Source organism: Cricetulus griseus, chromosome 3 (assembly GCF_003668045.3).
Source record: "Cricetulus griseus strain 17A/GY chromosome 3, alternate assembly CriGri-PICRH-1.0, whole genome shotgun sequence".
Taxonomy (NCBI): domain Eukaryota; kingdom Metazoa; phylum Chordata; class Mammalia; order Rodentia; family Cricetidae; genus Cricetulus; species Cricetulus griseus.
In genome coordinates, this window is record NC_048596.1 from 98,595,133 (window position 1) to 98,601,656 (window position 6,524).

At 48.9% G+C, this 6,524-nt stretch overlaps 1 long non-coding RNA gene across 1 annotated transcript; it reads right to left on the bottom strand.

Annotated features, from left to right (window-relative positions):
- Nucleotides 1–346: 346 nt before the first annotated feature.
- On the bottom strand, nucleotides 347–4,692 carry LOC113834880. The gene is made up of 2 exons (XR_004768871.1): nucleotides 4,421–4,692; nucleotides 347–949 (listed from the first exon to the last, which is right to left on the bottom strand). It is a non-coding gene; the product is annotated as an uncharacterized LOC113834880 (long non-coding RNA).
- Between the last annotated feature and the right edge of the window lie 1,832 nt (nucleotides 4,693–6,524).

A 6,524-nucleotide genomic window follows, 5' to 3' on the forward strand; every position in this document is an offset into this window, starting at 1 on the left:
CATAGAAATGACCATTCTCCTGTCTCTGCTTCCTGTCTTACGTAGAAATGCTAACCCACAAATGCATGCCACCTCATCTGCCCGCCCCACCCCCACCAGAGACAGGGTTTCTCAATGTAGTTTTGGAACCTGTCCTGGAACTCATTCTGTAGACCAGGCTGGCCTCAAACTCCTGGAACTCATTCTGTAGACCAGGCTAGCCTGGTACTCATTCTGCCGACCAAACAAGCCTTGAACTTGTATTAACTCCTAACCAGACAAGATTTTCAAATACTGTCTTTCATTTGTGGAACTTTCTACTCTGATGATAATGTCCTTTTTTGCACAAAGATTTTTAGTTTTGATTAAATCAAATGAATGCATTTTATTGTCGTCGCCTGTGCATTTAGTGTCAGAGTGGCAAGGGTTGACCTAATTGCAAATATTCAATCCACTTAATTGCAAATGTATCCAATTTCTTTCTTGGGTGAGAAAAAGTTTGCCAGTTCATGTAAAAGCAGGTCTGGGTCTGCCATAGCTAGACCCAGAAATTACATCACATTCTCTTCTTTCTATTCTTTCTCTTGCCTTCCATTGGGCTCCTATACACTCACTTAAGTTCTTCCCAGAAGCACCAAGCTTTCACATTCCTCACAGCTGAAAACGTAGGGGTAAAGAGAAAAAACCTTCATGCTAGGCACATAAAAATTCCTGAGGCACAGTCTCACTGGTTACCTCCAAAGCAATCACTGGTGAGGGGTTTGGATGGATGCTCTGATTGGTCAGCTCTGGGTCAGGTGAAGTAAGATTTACCACTGGACAGGCAGAAGGCACACAGGAAGCTGATGGGCATCCCAGGTCGGTCAGGGAGCTCTGCTTCTGAGGACAATCCTTTTGCTGGACTTCTCAGGGATATAGGGAAATAGATTCCTTCTATTTGGTTCTGAAGACTCCCTGGAGGAGGCAGCTCCTATGGAGATAAAGGATTAGACCAGGCCTGCTTTCTTCAACATCCCAGACCCTTCCGAGCACAGCTGTGGTGCTGTAGTGATGTGGACTCTTGAGTTCATAGCCAGTAGCCATTCCTCTGTCTGTACTTCCTGGGCTAACCTCTCTGGGTCTTGTTTTCTCATCCGAGGAGATAATGACCAGTCCTATCCCACAGGGTCTTTTTGAGGCTCGAATGGGCACACAAAAGCTCCAATCTTTTGTCTCGTGGTCACCACTAGTTCCAGCCTTTCCTACTCATAGTTACCAGTACACTGGCACTTCCCACTCTGCTCACCACCTTCTAGGGCCTCACCTGGCCTCTACCCTCTCTGTTGACACTGCCCGAAATTCCCTTGGCCTCCAGATTCACTTGGCTGTTTCGTTGCCACTTGCTGCTTGGTGAGGCTTCCCTGCCTGCAAAATCCCTTCCTGCTTAAGTCTTCTGAAGGACTCAGACATTGATGTCTGCTTAGAATTATGAGAAGTGTCCCTGTCCACACTGAACTCCTGAGGGCAGGCCCTGGTTGTCCTGTCAAAGCATCTTCTTTCAGTAGGAGCCTGCCAGCTGCCAGTATGAGAAGAGAGCACATTAGGGGAGGAAACAGCACTGGTCAGGGAACAAAGGAGAGCACAGCTGGTCCCAGGAACTGAGAGCAGAGGGGGGTTGGGGAGGTTGCGTGCCTTGGAGAGGCAGGGTGAGTAGGTACTAAGAAGAGAAGTCAGAAGGCCTGGGTTCTGTGGAACTTGACCCTGGGAAGCTGGCGAAGACAAGGAAGATCAGTGAGGACATCAGGGTTTTGCTGAGCCAGGTCTGCTGGTTTGTGGAAAGAGGATGAGCTGACAAATGGCAAACACAGAGGACTAGCAGAGCTTGGGGGCTGCTGTGGAAAAGAGCCTCAATGCTCCCAACGAGAAAAAGGCAACAACAAGGCTCCAGTCTTTTAGCTGCTTCTTGGTAGGATGGAAGGACTCTTTTTTTTTTTTTAAACAGTGTCTCATGTAACCCAGGCTGGCCTCAATCTCACTGTGTAGCTGAGGATAACACTGAACTCTGTCTGGATCCCCCTAGGTCTACCTCTTAAGCATTAGGATGGCAGATGTGTGCCTTCATGCAGTTTATGCACCCAGGGTTTCATGAATGCTAGGCAAACACTTTACCACCTGAGCTGATCCCAACCTAAATAGTAACTATCTTCCTCATGCTATTCCTTAGATCCTCTCTACCCCTTTCCCACCCCTCATAGAGGCCAGGTCGAGCAAAGACTGGATACTCAGGAACTTGGTCCAGTTTGTAGGCTCCAAGACCAGAGCAAATAGCCCTACCCCAGAGTGCTGGGAGATGGGGGACCAGGACACCACATAGCTGAGTAGTGTTGATGAGACATCCCACTCCAACTGGCTGGGTGTGACCCTGAGCTTCACCACCCAAGAAGAAACCAGACCAGGTCCACAGCACTCTGGAACAAATGGTTCCTTCCTATTTTGCCCTGTTTGGCCTGGCATTGCAAAGACACAGCCCATCGCAGGAGGGAAGTGCCTCTTGGGAGCCATGCCAGACACCAGAGACAGACATGGCCAGAGGCTGCTGCTATTTGAACTCCACCCTGACCCAGCTGTATGTCTTTGGAGCTCATGAGCCTGCTGAACGCCTGCTGAGAGCCTGCTGCCCTGACACCACCCCAACAAGCAGATGGCTGTGCTGTTACAGGACCAAATACCTCTTCCCCTTGGGCTCAGTTTCCTCTCCTGCAAACGTGGGTGCAATGAGACCCCATGAATTCTAAGAGCATCCCTCTGCTGTCATAGAAGGATGACCTACATGGGCCTGAAGGGGAACCAAGTCCTGGAATCTTCCAAGTTCCCAGAAACCTGAGTCAGTACCTTACTTTTCCAGGCGTAGGGAGCCAGACCAAGGTAGTGGGAGTGGGGATGGAACATGGAGGTGAGAAGGTCCCTACAGGCTGACTGAGGGCTCCTTCAGAGGGTACCATAGAGTCACTTAGTCCCAGATATCCTGTTGCCTTCCTTCCTTCCTCCCTCCCTCCCTCCCTCCTTCCCCCTCCCTCCCTCCCCCTCCTTCTCTCCCCCCCCTCTCTCCAAGACAGGGTTTCTCTGTGTCCTTGGTTGTCCTGGAACTCACTCTGTAGACCACGCTGGCCTCGAACTCACAGAGATCCGCCTGCCTCTGCCTCCGAAGTGCTGGGATTAAAGACCTGCGCCATGCCTGCCCACTCAGCCCAGCTGCCTCTTTCTAAAGTTCCCATTTCCCTCTATAAGGTCTGGGCAGGGGCTAGGCCTTTTCCTGGAAGCCACAGGAGCTGCGCTCTTCCCCTGGCCCCACAACAGCTTCAAGTGGTGCTGGGATATGTCAAGCCACAGTTACCTGCAGCCTCTGAGCCCCTCAACCCTCCAGGCATGTCTGTCAGGTCATTTTAGAAGTTTCTTTATGAGCTCTTCAGTCTCATCTCACCAACCTCATCTAGGGGCCAGGGTGCCTGCTGTTCTTCCTCACTGTGCCCTATGCTTGGCCACAGGAGTGTGAGAAGTGGGTGCAGGCAGGAAGTGGCGGGCTCGCCCACAAACATGACTATGAGGGAGGAAGAGGCACAGCTGGAGAGACATGTGAGGCCAACTTTTGCTGAGAGGGAAGTGCTGGCTGAGAGTTAGGGGAGGGAAGGAGGAGGCATGGCCCTGCAGGACTGCAGGGGATGAGGAAGGAAAGGAGCAGATGGTTGTTCATTAAGTGGCAGGAAGTCGAAGCATTGAAGTGAGAAAAGAGATAAAATAGGTTTAGAAAAACAGGGGAGTGAGCTCATGCCAGATCAAGCAAAAGGTTGGTACAGATGGACGGGATGGACAGGGGACAGAGACCAGAGGACAACAGTGGCATCCTCTAACCATGCTTAGCAAGGTGTGAGGATGAACCAGCCTGATGGTGCCATGCTTGAGGGATACCAACTCAGTAGCTGTGTACACACAGGTCTGAGTCCTGGGGTTGGGTGCAGGTGGCATAGAGTGGCATAGAACGGCCAGGGTGTGACTGCATAGAGGCTGGATTGGAGGCCCTTCGTGGAAGTGCTAATTATGTAAAGCTAGAAGCTAGGAGCACTGGCAGAGCAGACAGAAGCCGGCTTGGGTGCCTAAAAGAGACTGAAATTAGAGAGGACAGGACAGAGAGCCGAAGCACACAGTCAGCCTCTTCCCCATTTCATCTGGGACTCTTCACATCCCCAACTGCTCATAAAGCCAGGCAGAAACATCTCCCAGAGTAGCCTGTACATACACTTCGTCTCTGCTTCTCCTGATCCCCTAAACCATATACTCTAAGTCAAATGACTTGCTGCACAAAGTTCAAGCCAAGTTCCCTGTGCACACCCTACAGCAGATTTCTGCTCCTAATGCCAGTGTATTTGAGCCACTCCTCGAATTCAGTCCTCCCACAGATACTTACTGTGCACCTACTATATGCCAGGCGCTGTCCCAGGACTGGGCACACAACAAAGGAAAGGTGAAAACCTGGTGATTACATCCTGGTGGAGAAGGCAAATCAACAAATAAGTAGAATAGTTGTTCAAAGATGGTGAGGATAAAGCACAGTAATGTCTACCTGAATCCAAGCACTTGACAAGCTAAGGCAGGAGGATTGCCATGAGTTCCAGGTCAGCTTGGACTATAGAGTAAGACCCTGCCTTAAAAAACACAAACAAAGGGGCTAGAGAGATGGCTCAGAGGTTAAGAGCACTGCCTGTTCTTCCGGAGGACCTGAGTTCAATTCCCAACAACTATATGGTGGCTCACAACCATCTATAATGAGATCTGATGCCTCCTTCTGGCATGCAAGCATGTATACAGATAGAACACTGTATACATAACAAATAAACATAAAAAATGGGTCTGGTGTATAGCTCAGTCAGGAGAGTACTAATCTAGTATCCACAAATCCCAGGGTTCATCCTCAGACCTCATGAGCCAGGTGTGGTGGATCGGCACCTAGGAGGTGGAGACAGGAGAATGAAAAGTTCAGGATCATCTTCAGTTACATAGTGAGTCAGAGGTTAGCCTGGTCTATAAGAGTCCCTGTCTCAAAAAAAGAAAAAGAAAGGAAGAAAGGAATGAAGGACGGACAGACAAATGGGCAGAAAGAAAGAAAGAAAGAAAGAAAGAAAGAAAGAAAGAAAGAAAGAAAGAGGAATATTGAAGAAGATAAAATGGTGAATAACTGATATGAAATCCGTGAGGTTAGGATATATTTTAATAGATAAATGCCAGCCAACAGCAAGCCACAGCGTGCCAAAAGCAGCAAGCCAGAGAGCCAAGAGAGAGCGACCATGTGCCTTGTCTGTCCCTTTAAACCCTTTCCAGCATCACCCTGACATCACCTTGACCACGCCCTAATGGGCATGGGTCGGGCACACCTGTAGTCACTTCTTAGGAGGCATGGTTACCGTGTCTCCCTACAATTCCCTTTTTAGTCTAAAAGAGGATTAAAACTTAACAGTGTAAAGTATCCAAAATGAACAATCATAAAGGTGAAATACAAGAAGATACAATAATCTGCTATGTCACATCCTATGTCTATTTCAGCTAAACCCTAAAGTCATCTGAAAAGAGGTATCCAAGCTTGAACACCTCCTTCCAATCCCAACCATAAACAACAGGAAGCTATCCCTAACTAGGTATACATACTATCCTAAGTGACAGCAATGGGGGAAAGAGGACGTAGCATTCTCCAAGCTACTTCCTGCTGAAATGGGATGGCAGTAGCCCCATGGGGTCCTGTGGGAAGAAAATATTAGTATAGTGAAAGTCTTGAATGGATTATATCCAGTCAAGATATAGATGGGATTTGCTTGATTGAAGATCTAGGTTGAAATCCTCAACTTGATTGAAGTCAGTATCCAAAGCTCTGGTCGAAGTGTCAGTTGAAACAGAGTAAGTTGGATCCAGTGCAGTCGAGGAGGTATGGCCCAATTTCTTTTCCGGAGCACCCAGGGATTGCTTCATTGGCTATGTGGGACTCAAACATAAGTATTAGCAGAGAAATGTTTGCTTGTATATGTATGCATACTGGGAAAGGCAACCATGGGAAAATAGCAATTATGAGAGGGTGTACACCTTAGAAGCGTATCTCAGGGTCTGGTGTGACCAAGCCCATCTCCCAGTGAGCTTTCTCAGTGTAGCCTATGGCAGCCTAGGAAAGGAATAAGGCCCCTGTCAAGGGCAGTATGCAAACATGGACAGACAAGCAACTGGGGAGGCTTCAGGTGTCTCCTCTTGGGGAAGAAGAGGGGCTCTCAGTCAGATGATCTTAAGACCTGTCTGGCTCAGCAGATCCAGAACTGAGAGTCCTGTCAGTGACCCTGGTTCTGGGGTCAGAGGATGTCATGTCTCTGTCGGGTGGGATCAGGCCTCAGGAAATGCTAGGGATGTTAAGAACAGGACCTAAGACAAGGGCTCTGCTTCTCATGAGAAGTGAGGGGTTCTCTGAGGCTCCCTCTGGCCCAGCCTTACATATGTAACTAACTGTGCACGAAGCCAGATACCTTCAAGCCTCA